Genomic DNA, 14,224 nt, shown 5'->3' with positions numbered 1-14,224 from the left:
GAATGCATCTGGTCTTAGATGTTGTTTATTGGAAGGTTTTTGATTACTGATCCAATTTCATTACTGGTAATCAGTCTGTCCAGATTTTCTACTTCTTTTTAATATCGATTAATACCCCAGTTAACCCTGATTCATTCATTCATAATTCATTCATTTATTCATTGGTCAGGCATATATATCTATCAAGCATGTGGCATCTTTCCAGATGCTCACAAATGCCCTTCATGTAGAGGGGGAAAGAGCAACCGCCACTGCATGTGCTAACTGAATATACCTGCTGAGAGAAGGGAAAACAGGTAAAGAAGATTTAGTGAAATGAACCTCTTTAAGCCTCTGTGAAACCTTTCTATTATGCCCAGTCTAATTTTCCCCAGGATCTGCTCCAGAGGTTAGAGCTCTTTTTCATGGCTGAATTTGTATATAAGTTATAGAGTCTGGGGCTGGAAGTGGTGGTGGCAGGATTCAGGATAGAAACTGACATCAGTGAAGTTTGTTACATGTGTTACATATAATAGGTACACTGGCCTCTGTAATCCTTATGAGGTGATCATGGGATGGAGGGAAAATCAGAGAAGCAAAATATCGTGGGATGAAACTAAGAAGGTTAAATGGGGGAATGAGATTTAACCTGTGTTGGAATACCTCCATGAGATAGAATTCTTGGAGTAAAGTGCATGATGAGCCCAAGATTTCGAACTTAGGTCTCTTCAAGCCCATAAACATTCCTCCAATCCAGTTATTATTATTTTTTTTACTAATTTTTTACTTTGTTTACCTCACTTGTCCCATTTTCTCCTTATACAAGAATTGTGTATTATCTGCATAGTCTATCATCTCTCTCTTTCATTCATACAGTACAGTCTCTCTCATTCAGTAACCCTTGGCTGTTTTCCAGAGTCAGAGATGTAGTACCTATTTTAGCTTTATTATGCTGTACTTTTTTCCTAATGATATTCTCAATCTTCTAATCCAGAATATGAACATATGCAGTATTTCATGAGGAATATAAAAATGAAATTCCAGACAATGGCATCACTATGTTTATTTAAATATAGTATCAAATATGGTTTATATATATATATATATATATATATATATATACACATATTTAAAGGAACCAATGTATAAAAGAGAAACTGAAATTTTGTGTCTGTGTAAGACAGCAAATGTTTTAACTTTTGTAGAAATATTGAATTTAGAAATACTACACAAAATATCTGGCATGAATCCTGGCACCCAGGGCAGAATGAAAGTTAGTATAGAAGACCCTTCAGCTGAGAAGACTCACAAATTCAGATCCCCTGAACTGAGTCAAATAGATTTGCTCTGTTTTTTGTCTGGTAGAAAATCTGGGTGAGTAGGAATTTTTGTTTTTTCTTTTTCTCCCTTTTTATTTCAGTGGCTAAAATAAGACTAACTTTTGCAAATAGGTGTAGACTGTCAAAAACATGTTAAATCAAGCTGCATCTGTTATGAAATAGCAATTGTCATGGTTCTATTTGTTCTGTGATTGTGTAGAAAATCATAAACTCAATAGCATAACTATAAATATGAATAAAGGCTATGAATGCCCTCTCATGGAGAAACCATACCAAAGTACATACTCCACATTGAATTGAATATAAATCACATACTATACAATTTATCTACTTAAAGTATAAAATTCAGTGCTTTTTGGTATATTCACAGGATTGTGTAACCATCACAAAAATGTAAGTTTAGACATTTTTGTCCCCTTTAAAATAAACATTGTACCCATTAGCAATCAATCCCCATTCTCCTCTACAACAGCCTCCCAGGCCCTAAGCAGTCACTGATATAATTTTTGTCTCTAAAATATGCCTATTCAAGTTTCATATAAATGGAATCACAGAAAATGTCTTCTGTTATTGGCTTCTTTTACTTTCACTTAGCATAATGTTTTCAAGGTTCATCAATGTTGTAGCATATATCCGTATTCCATTCCTTTTTATTGCCAAATAGTATTTTATTACATGGTTATGCCATATTTTGTTTATCTATTCATCAATTGATGGACATTTGGATTTTTCTACTCTTTGGAAATTATGAGTAATGCTGCTGTGAACATTCATGTACAGGTTTCTGTGTGGACAAGTTTTCATTTCTTATGAGTATATACATAAGAGTAGAGTTGCTGGGCCATATGTAACTCTATGTTTAACATTTTGAAGAACTGTCAAACTGTTTTCCAAAATGGCTGTACCATTTTGCATTTCCACAAGTAATGCATGAAAGTGCTAATTTCTCTGTATCCTCACCAGCACTTGCTATTGTCTCTCTTTTTTATTATAGTTTCCTAGTGGTTGTAAACTGGTATTGTGTTGTGGTTTTGATTTGTATTTCTCTAATGATTAATGATGTTTAATTTCTTTTCATTTACTTACTAGCCATTTGTATATGTTCTTTGGAGAAATATCTATTCAAATTCCTTGCTCACTTTTTAAATGGGTTCTGTGCCTCCTTATTATTGAGTTGTTTATAGATTCTGGAAACAAGTCTCTATCAGATATATAATTTGAAAATATTTTCTCCTATTCTGTGGATTATACTTTCACTTTGTTGATGATAGATTTCAGTATTAAATATTTAACTTTTGATGTAATCCAATATATTTTTTCTTTTGTTGCTTATGCTGTTTGTATTGTATCTAAGAAATTATTACCCAAACAAGGTCAAGAAAATTTATGTCTGCTTTCTCCTAAGTGTTTTTCAGTTTTAGCTCTTACATTTAGGCATCAGAACTATTATGAGCTCATTTTTGAATATGTTGTGAGGTAAAGGTCCACCTTTGTTCTTTTAGTGGGGCTACCCGTCGTACCAACACCATTTGTTAAAAAGACTATTCATTCCCCATTGAATTGTTTTGGCAACCTTGTAAAAAAAATCAGTTGACCATAAATGCATGGGTTTATATCTGGACTCTAAATTCTATTCCATTGACCTATCTGTCTATTTTATGCCTGTATTACACTATCTTGATTACTGTAGTTTTGTAGTAGGTTTTGAAATCAAGAAATGTGAGTCATCCAAATTTATTCTTTTTTCAAGATTGATTTGGCTCTTCTGTATTTTTTTTGTATTTTTGTATGAATGTTTTGATCACCTTGTCAATTTTTGCAAACTTGACAGCTGAAATTTTGATAGGAATTGTGTTGAATCTGTAGATCAACTTGGGGAGTACTGACATTTTAACAATACTTTCTTCCAATTCATGAACATGGAATGTCTTTCCATTTATTTAAACCTTTCTAAATTACTTTCAACAATGTTTTGTAGTGTTTAGTGTACAAGTCTTGCACTTCTTTTGTTGAATTTGTACCTGAGTATTTTATTCTTTTTGATACTATTGTAAATGGAATTGTTTTCTTAAATTCATTTTCAAAATGTTCATTGCCAGTGTGTAGAAATACAGTAGATTTTTATATATTGATCTTGTATCCTGAAACCTTTCTGGACCTATTAGTTTATTAATATCACTTAGCTTATACTATTAATTATTTTACTATTATTAGTATTAATTTTTAGTTGATTTAAACATATATGTTTATACATATATACATATATGATCATATCATATGCAAACAGGGATAGTTTTACTTCTGTCTTCTTGTTTCTTTTTATTGCCTAATTTCCCTGGTAGAAGCTCTAACACAATATTAAATAAAAATGGTAAAAGTTGACATCCTTGAATAGTTTCTGATCATAGGGAGAAAGTATTAAGTCATTAACCATTAAATACTATAGTCATTGTTTAACACAGGTGTTCCTTTGCCATGTTGAAGAAGTTCCTTCATATTCCTAGTTCACTGAATATTATTGTGAAATGGGGTTAGATATTATAAAAATATTTTTGCATCAATTAATAATGGTCATGTAGTTTTTGTCATTTATACTATCAGTAAGGTGTATTACATTATTTGATTTATACATGTTAAGCCAACTATGCATTACTGGGAAAAATCCCATTTAGACATGGTGGATAAGCCTTTTTTTAAATATAGTCTACCTATAGCACAAAATTAATTTATTCTATTAGATAGTTGTTTTTTTGGTAATTCTTCAATTTTATTTTATTTATTTTTTTATACAGCAAGTCCTTATTAGTCATCAATTTTATACACATCAGTGTATACAAGTCTTCCCAATTGCCCAATTCATCACACCACCACCACTGCCTGCCACTTTCACCCCTTCGTCTCCCTACGTTTGTTCTCTACATATGTGTCTCAATTTCTGCACTGCAAACAGGTACATCTGTACCATTTTTCTACGTTCCACATATATGCGTTAATATACGATATTTGTTTTTCTCTTTCTGACTTACTTCTCTCTGTATGACAGTCTCTAGATCCATCCATGTCTCAACAAATGACCCAATTTCATTCCTTTTTATGGCTGAGTAATATTCCATTGTATATATGTACCACTTCTTCTTTATCCATTCATCTGTCGATGGGCATTTAGGTTGCTTCCATGACCTGGCTGCTGTAAACAGTGCTGCAATGAACATTGGGGTGCATGTGTCTTTTTGAATTATGGTTTTCTCTGGGTTTATGCCCAGTAGTGGGACTGCTGGGTCATATGGTAATTCTACTTTTAGTTTTTTAAGGAACCTCCATACTGTTCTCCATAGTGGCTGTATCAATTTACATTCCCACCAATAGTCAAGAGGGTTCCCTTTTCTCCACACCCTCTCCAGCATTTGTTGATTGTAGATTTTCTGATGATGCCCATTCTAACTTGTGTAAGATGATACCTAATTGTAGTTTTAATTTGCATTTCACTAATAATTAGAGATGTTGAGCAGATTTTCATGTGCTTCTTGGCCATCTGTATGTCTTCTTTGGAGAAATGTCTATTTAGGCCTTTTGCCCATTTTTGGATTGGGTTGTTTGTTTTTTAAATATTGAGCTGCATGAGCTGTTTATATATTTTGGAGATTAATCCTGCGTCAGTTGCTTCATTTGCAAATATTTTCTCCCATTCTGAAGGTTGTCTTTTCGTCTTGTTTATGGTTTCCTTTGCTGTGCAAAAGCTTTGAAATTTCATTAGGTCCCATTTGTTTATTTTTGTTTTTATTTCCATTACTGTAGGAGGTGGATGAAAAAAGATCTTGCTGTGATTTATGTCAAAGAGTGTTCTTCCTATGTTTTCCTCTAAGAGTTTTATAGTGTCCGGTCTTACATTTAGGTCTTGAATCAATTTTGAGTTTATTTTTGTGTATGGCATTAGGGAGTGTTCTAATTTCATACTTTTACATGTAGCTGTCCCATTTTCCCAGCACCACTTATTGAAGACACTGTCTTTTCTCCATTGTATATCCTTGTCTCCTTTGTCATAGATTAGTTGACCATAGGTGTGTGGGTTTACCTCTGGGCTTTCTAACTTGTTCCATTGATCTATGCTTCTGTTTCTGTGCCAGTACCATATTGTCTTGATTACTGTAGCTTTGTAGTATAGTCTTAAGTCAGGCAGTCTGATTCCTCCAGCTCCTTTTTTTCCCCTCAAGACTGCTTTGACTATTTGGAGGCTTTTGTGTCTCCATACAACTTTTAAGATTTTTTGTTCTAGTTCTGTAAAAATTGCCATTGGTAATTTGATAAGGATTGCATTCAATCTGTAGATTGCTTTGGGTAGTATAGTCATTTTCATAATATTGATTCTTCCAATTCAGAAACATGGTATATCTCTCCATCTGTTGGTATCATCTATAATTTCTTTCATCAGTGTGTTATAGTTTTCTGCATACAGGTCTTTTGTCTCCCTAGGTAGGTTTATTCCTAGGTATTTGATTCTTTTTGTTGCAAGGGTAAATGGGACTGTTTCCTTAATTTCTATTTCAGATTTTTCATCATTAGTGTATAGGAATGCAAGAGATTTTAATTTTGTATCCTGCAACTTTACCAAATTCATTGATTAGCTCTAGTAGTTTTCTGGTGGCATCTTTAGGCTTCTCTATGTGTAGTACCATGTCATCTGCAAACAGTGACACTTTTACTTCTTCTTTTCCAATTTGTATTCCTTTTTCTTCTCTGATAGCCATGGCTAGGGCTTCCAAAATTATGCTGAATAATAGTGGTGGGAGTGGATATCCTTGTTTTGTTCCTGATCTTAGAGCAAATGCTTTCAGTTTTTCACCATTGAGACGAAGTTTGCTGTGGGCTTGTTGTATACGACCTTTATTATATTGAGGTAGGTTCCCTCTGTGCCCACTTTCTGGAGAGTTTTTATCATTAATGGGTGTTAAATTTTGTCAAAAGCTTCTTCTGCATCTATTGAGATGAACATATGGTTTTTATTCTTCAGTTTGTAATGTGGTTTATCACACTGATTGATTTGCGTATATTGAAGAATCCTTGCATCCCTGGGATAAATCCCACTAGATCATGGTGTATGATCTTTTTAATGTGCTGGTGGATTCTGTTTGCTAGTATTTTGTTGAGGATTTTTGCATCTATATTCATCAGTGATATTGGTGTGTAATTTTCTTTTTTTTTGTAGTATATTTCTCTGGTTTTGGCATCAGGGTGATGGTGACCTCATTGAATGAGTTTGGGAGTCTTCCTTCCTCCGCAATTTTTTGGAAGAGTTTGAGAAGGATGGGTGTTAGCTCTTCTCTAAATGTTTTATAGAATTCACGTGTGAGGCCATCTGTTCCTGGACTTCTGTTTGTTGGAAGCTTTTAAATCACAGTTTCAATTCATTACTTGTGATTGGTTTGTTCATATTTTTTATTTCTTCCTTGTTCAGTCTTGGAAGATTATACCTTTCTAAGTATTTGTCCATTTCTTCCAGGTTGTCCATTTTATTGGCATAGAGTTGCTTGTAGTAGTCTCTTAGGATGCTTTGTATTTCTGCAGTGTCTGTTGTAACTTCTCCTTTTTCATTTCCAATTTTATTGATTTGAGTCCTCTCCCTCTTTTTCTTGATGAGTCTGGCTAATGGTTTATCAATTTTGTTTATCTTCTCAATGAACCAGGTTTTAGTTTTATTGATCTTTGCTATCATCTTCCTTGTTTCTATTTCATTTATTTCTGCTCTGATCTTTATTATTTCTTTCCTTCTGCCTACTTTGGGTTTTTTTTGTTCTTCTTTCTCTAGTTTCTTTAGGTGTAAGGTTAGATTGTTTATTTGAGATTTTTCTTGTTTCTTGAGGCAGGCTTGTATAGCTATAAACTTCCCTCTTAGAAATGCTTTTGCTGCATCCCATAGGTTTTGGATCCTCGTGTTTTCATTGTCATTTGTCTCTCTGTATTTTTTGATTTCCTCTTTGATTTTTTCAGTGATCTCTTGGTTATTTAGTAATGTACTGTTTAGCTTCCATGTGTTTGTATTTTTTATGTTTTTCCCCTGTAATTCATTTCTAATCTCATAGCATTGTGGTCAGAAAAGATGCTTGATATAATTTCAATTTTCTTAAATTTACTGAGGCTTGATTTATGACCCAGATGTGATCTATCCTTGAGAATATTCCATGCGCACTTGAGAAGAACGTGTAATCTGCTGTTTTTGGATGGAATATCCTATAAATATCAATTAAATCTATCTGGTCTATTGTGTCATTTAAAGCTTCTGTCTCCTTATTTTTTTTCATTTTGGATGATCTGTCCATTGGTGTAAGTGAGGTGTTAAAGTCCCCCACTATTTTTGTGTTACTGTCGATTTTCTCTTTTATAGTTGTTAGCAGTTGCCTTATGTATTGAGGTGCTCCTATTTTGGGTGCATATATATTTATAATTGCTATATCTTCTTCTTGGATTGATTCCTTGATCATTATGTAGTTCCCTTCCTTGTCTCTTGTAACATTCTTTATTTTAAAGTCTATTTTATCTAATATGAGTATTGCTACTCCAGCTTTCTTTTGATTTCTATTTGCATGGATTATCTTTTTCCATCCCCTCATTTTCAGTCTGAAGTGGGTCTCTTGTAGAAAGCATATATATAGGTCTTCTTTTTTTATCCATTCAGCAAGCCTGTGTCTTTTGGTTGGAGTATTTAATCCATTCACATTTAAGGTAATTATCGATATGTATGTTCCTATGACTATTTTCTTAATTTTGTTGAGTTTGTTTTTGTACCTCCTTTTCTTCTCTTGTGTTTCCCACTTAGAGAAGTTCGTTTAACATTTGTTGTAGAGCTGGGTTAGTGATGCTGAATTCTCTTAGCTTTTCCTTGTCTGTAAAGCTTTTGATTTCTCCATCAAATGTGAATGAGATCCTTGCAGGGTAGAGTAATCTTGGTCGTAGGTTCTTCCCTTTTATCACTCTAAGTATATCATGCTACTCCCTCTGGCTTGTAGAGTTTCTGCTGAGAAATCAGCTGTTAACCTTATGGGAGTTCCCTTGTATGTTATTTGTCATTTTTCCCTTGCTGCTTTCAATAATTTTTCTTTGTCTTTAGTTTTTCCCAATTTGATTAGTGTGTGTCCCAGTGTGTTTCTCCTTGGGTTTATCCTGTATGGCACTCTCTGTGCTTCTTGGACTTGGGTGGCTATTTCCTTTCCCATGTTAGGGAAGTTTTCAACTATAATCTCTTCCAATATTTTCTCTGGTCCTTTCTCTCTCTCTTCTCCTTCTGAGACCCATATAATGTGAATGTTGTTGCATTTGATGTTGTGCCAGAGGTCTCTTAGGCTGTCTTCATTTCTTTTCATTCTTTTTTCTATATTCTGCTCCGCAGCAGTGAATTCCACCATTCTGTCTTCCAGGTCATTTATCCATTCTTCTGCCTCAGTTATTCTGATATTGATCCCTTCTAGTGCAGTTTTCATTTCAGTTATTGTATTGTTCATCTCTCTTTGTCTGTTCTTTAATTCTTCTAGGTCTTTGTTAAACATTTCTCGCATCTTCTCAATCTTTGCCTCCATTCTTTTTCCGAGGTCCTGGATCATCTTCACTATCATTATTCTGAATTCTTTTTCTGGAAGGTTGCCTATCTCCACTTCATTTAGTTGTTTTTCAGGGGTTTTATCTTGTTCCTTCATCTGGTACATAGCCCTCTGCCTTTTCATCTTGTCTATCTTTCTGTGAATGTGGTTTTTGTTCCACAGGCTGCAGGACTGTTGTCCTTCTTGCTCCTGCTGTCTGCCCTCTATTGTATGAGGCTATCTAAGAGGCTTGTGCAAGTTTTCTGATCGATAATCCTTTTTATATCTTGCTAGATTTGGTTTTATAGTACTTTGCTGAGAATTTTTGATTTTGTGTTTGTAGGGTATATTGGTTTGTATTTTTTTTCTTCTTGTGGTATGTTTGTCTTGTGTTGGTATGAAGATAATTCTGGCCTCATAGAATGAGTTGGGAAGTGTTTCTTCTGTTTTCTTTTCTTGGGAACAGTTTTTGAAATATTGGCATCAATTCTTGTATGAACATCTGATATAATTCATCAGTGAAGCCATGTAGGCCTGGACTTTCTTTGTGATAAGTTCTTAAATCACTAAGTTGATCTCTTTGCTTTTTTTTTTTTTTTTTTTAGTATGCGGGCCTCTCACTGTTGTGGCCACTCCCATTTCGGAGCACAGGCTCCGGACGCGCAGGCTCAGTGGCCATGGCTCACGGGCCTAGCCGCTCCATGGCATGTGGGATCTTCCCGGACTGGGGCACAAACCCGTGTCCCCTGCATCGGCAGGTGGACTCTCAACTACTGCACCACCAGGGAAGCCCGATCTCTTTGCTTTTATAGGTCAATTCAGATTGTCTGAATCTTCTTGAGCCAGATTCAGTAACTTGTGTCATAATTTATCAGTTTTATCCAAGTTACCTAATTTATTAACATACTGTTGTTCATAGTATTCCCTTATTATATATTTTATTTCTGTGTACTCAGTTGTGATGCCCTCTCTTGATTCCTGAATTTTGTAGTTTGACCCCTCTCTCTCCAGTCTACCTGAAATGTTTGTCAATTTTGTTGATGTCTTCAATGAACCAGTTTTTGGTTTTGTTGATTTTTCTCTGTCATTTTTCTACTCTCTATTTTCTTTATTTCTCTTCTAGTTTTCATTATTTCCTTCCTTTTGCATTCTTTGGATTTAGTCTACTTTGAATCAGGGATGGTTTAGATCTCCTTTCCCCTCAACTTGACTTCTTTCTTTGAGCTTTGGACTCCCTTTGATTTAGGTCTTCTGATGAATTCCATGAGATCAAGTCTGTAAGAGAGAAGTGTGTTGGACTGGGCATCAGATTCCAGCATTGACAGATATTTCCCATTAAATTTGCCACAGTGGGATTTCATTACTCAATATGTTTTTATATATCTTTTAAAATATAATATTAAGATTAATAGCTGAATGAGATTGCTAAACTCAAAAATGTTTGAGAATAATGAAGGATAAAAATAAATCAATTTATAGAGATATTGTTCACTGTGGTAAGAAATGAGACTCACATAATAAATGATTTCATGGGTCCTTCTTTCAATATTTGCTTGTTGAGAGTTTGATAATGTGTCAGGCACTGAGTTGGGTGCTATAGGAGCTAGGAAGAAGAATGAGATTAAATGCCATTTAGATCAAGAGAATGGACACATTATAATAATCACAATCACACTGGGTGTATGTTATGAAGGTGATGTACAATATTCAGAAAGAAGGAAACCTGTAGCTGCCTGGAGAATTCAGGAAGCTTTTTTCTTGTAAATACATCTTGAAGAATGACTGGGGACTTCCCTGGTGGCACAGTGGTTAAGAATCCACCTGCCAATGCAGGGGACACTGGTTCAATCCCTGGTCGGGGAAGATCCCACATGCTGTGGAACAAGTAGCCCCTGCTCACCACAACTAGAGAAAGTCTGTGCACAGCAATGAAGACCCAACACAGCCAAAAAAATAAAAATAAATAAATAAATAAATAAATAAATAAATATAAAAACAGAATTTATAAAAAAAAAAAAAAAGCCTTGGAATTTAGAGAAAGAGATTTGAAGTTTCTGGCAGAGGCAATAACATTTCCAAGGATGCATAATGAACTTTCATCAGTTGAGAACTTGGAGTACCTTTTGGGAACAAGTTATGGTATCTGGTATAGTTTGTTATAATTTGGCTGTCTTAAGAATATATCATAAGAGGAAGAATTCTGCAGATGGTTGTGATCAAGAAGTAAGCTCTCAAACTGGAGTTCAGTTTCCTGGTACATAGATCTCATTGCTGGCTCTCCAGATATGTTCTTTATTATGTTTATTCAGCTTCCTATCTGATTTGCTCTTTCAGTTTAGAGGCCTTTTCCCATTCCTTCCCAGGTTTAATTTTGGTATTTTTTTCCTGTTTTGGCTTTAATCTTCTCTCCTTCTGGAGTAGAAGTTTCTCAGATGCAAAACAACTAACTGAGGCCTGAGTCCAGCACCCAGCATACCAACATTGCACCCCTAAGGACAGCTCAATGAGAGTCAATTTAAAATATGATCAGTGAAGCTGAGAAGGTAGGTATGTGTGATTTGGGGAAGGATTGGGGAAAAGAGTATACTGGATTTTTCTGCAAAGTTTAAAATATTTATTTGTTTTTATGTTTTGAAATTGTATGCTTTAGAGAACCAGGGATCCTTAGAGGTGTCTCTGGGTTCACTACCTGGGAAATGGGGAAGTTGAGTGAGTGCAGTTTTACTGCCCTCTTTTCTATTGCCTTCTTCTTTCTTTCTGCATTCATTTATATGCCTTGAGATTTGCATAATATTTTGGTTTTATACACTGAAGGTCTACATAATACTTGATTTAAAAAAATTTAAAAGATCCCTGCTGGAGAAAGAGATAAAATTATAACTGTCAGCAATGAAGATCCCTAAGTATTTTTGAGGGAAACAAATGATTTAATTTAGGTTTTAGAAGATAATACTGGTGACAGGATGGAGGATACCCTGGAGGAGAAAGAAAGAACTAGATGTGGGGTGGGGGGGAGGTTGTTGAAAGAGTCTGTGCAGGGAGGACACAGACCTGAACTAAGGCTTTAGAAGTTAGAATGGAGAGTAATGTGACACAGTCAAGAGGCACTTGAGAGGTAGTGCAGATAGGATTTTATAACAAATTGATTAGATTTAGGGCCAGCAATGGAAGGCTGTCAGTTTTAGCTTTGGCTGTCATAACTGGGAAATCCAATGGGTGGATTTGTCTTCAGGTGCAGCTATTTTAGATAATGCCTTTAGGTTCTCATCTTTCTTCATCTCTTGAATTTTCATCCTTCTAAGCTGGTTTCCTTCTTGAGAAGGCTTCCTACTATGCAGTGAGATGATCCCTAGAATATATAGGCTTACAAGTTTATTATTTCAGTGGAAGAGTACAACTCTTTTGCCATCCAGAATCCATGTCAATCCAAATAAGGGACTCTTATTGACCCTGCTTGGGTCATGTGCCCACCAGTACCAATTACTGAATCAGAAAGGTTTATATTTCCCTTTAACTTTGGATGTTTTTGAAGGGTGTTTGCACTTTTACATTACTAGTTACCTTAAGACACTGGTGGGATGTAATGGCTCTATTTTATACTCCCCACTTTCCCTCATTTTCACATAGTTCCTGTAAGGATAGAGGATGATGTAAATAAGTGCCAATGGAGAGCTCTTCAATTTAGGCAGTACTGAACATTTCTAAGTTTCAGAGGAAAATTAGAATCTATTCTCCTTTGGTCATTTCTACATGAGAGCTGAAGTGATGACCAGACCCATATTGGGCTGTGGGTGAGGGGAGGGACAGGGTGGAACCCCACAAAGGGGTTGGCCTCATGGTTGCCTTCTTACTCCTTGCAGCCTTCAGTCTCACCAAAACAGGCTCTTATCTGGACACATAGGAGACATGGAGTTTATACTAGCAGTTAAATCCTGGGCAGCCACAGACTAATGAGAACAGAGAGAAGAAAGGAAGGAAATCACAATAGGCAGGAGAGAAGGAAAGAACTTGTCCATACTTTTCTTCAAGAGGTTTTCCATATTTTAGGATATTATAGGTCAGGACTTTCACAGTGGGCTTTCACTCTTTTAAGGCACTTTCCAAAAATGGGTGTGAGGTAGAAAGATGGGAGTGAGCAATGGTGGGCCCTGAGTATAGATACTAGATCACAGAAAAAGATTCAATATAGACAAAGAATTATGCAAATAAAAATAAAGAAATGATTTTGTAGAATATTTTAAAAAATCCTTCCATTTATATCTGTGCTGGTCTTTTGAGACCATCTAGTCCAATGGATCCAAGTCCTGGCTGTCCTTTAGAGTTGTCTGTGGAACTTGCTGAAGATACAGAAGCCTGGATCTTTTCTGGACCTACTGAATTGGAATATTTGGAGTTGGGTATTAGACATTTGCCGTTTTACAAACACTGCTCAAGACATTCTGTCTCAGGCTGTTGGAATCTACCCTGCATGCAGCCCAGGCTCCCCTGAAACTGTACCAGCCTACAGGTTGAGTTGGGTTAAAACCACACATATCACTGTCTCTCATCCCTGCTTCTCTTATAAGACTTAAGTTTGCTGAAAGTTCCCTAAAATACTTTGGTGTCCCTAGGGGGAATCTTACATGAGCTTATGAACAGGTCTGGGCAGATGCCATGTAATGTTCACTGGGCCCTGATGCTCCAGCAATCACTACTACGGCTTCCTCAGAAGGATCCAGTCTTGCCCCAGTGCTCAAAATCTCCCTCTGGGCATCTTCCCTGGTACGTTGGATCCTCAGAGCTTTGTGGATGGCCTATACTGGGCCATTGTGAGTCCTCTTCCAGGAGTTCTCTTTCTAGCCCATATTTCACAAGACCTATAAAATAACTGTGGTTCTCATCAGCAGACCAAGGCACTTATAAAAGAAGAAACTGAGTATCAGAGAGCTTGTGGGACTGGCGCAAATGAGCCAGGGTGTGAGGAACACAGCTGAATCAGCACCAAGGGAAGGGGCTCAGGTCCAGCTCTAAGCCCCATCCACAGCATGTTTGCTTAGACCTGCAATGAGCTTGCTTTGCTTCCATGTCATGTGTCTCTGGTCCAGGCTGGTTAAAAATTTGGAAACTTGGATAAAAGATGCAAAATATCAAATGTTTGGATTATCAGAGTGAAAATTATGCATCTTCCAGTGAAAGAAATTATGCTTCATTCAGGTGTGAACTAAGTTTTATTTTAGCCCCAGAGATATTGCTCATTTTCCAGATGTCAGGGACAATTCAAGTTAGGACAAAGAAAGAATTAGGTTTATTCTAGATATGGATAAGGAGCACAAATGGGCAGCAGCAAGAGAGGAGAGG

The sequence above is a fragment of the Hyperoodon ampullatus genome (genome assembly GCF_949752795.1).
Source record: "Hyperoodon ampullatus genome assembly, chromosome: 1".
Taxonomy (NCBI): domain Eukaryota; kingdom Metazoa; phylum Chordata; class Mammalia; order Artiodactyla; family Ziphiidae; genus Hyperoodon; species Hyperoodon ampullatus.
Note: the sequence above shows the minus strand (reverse complement) of the source record.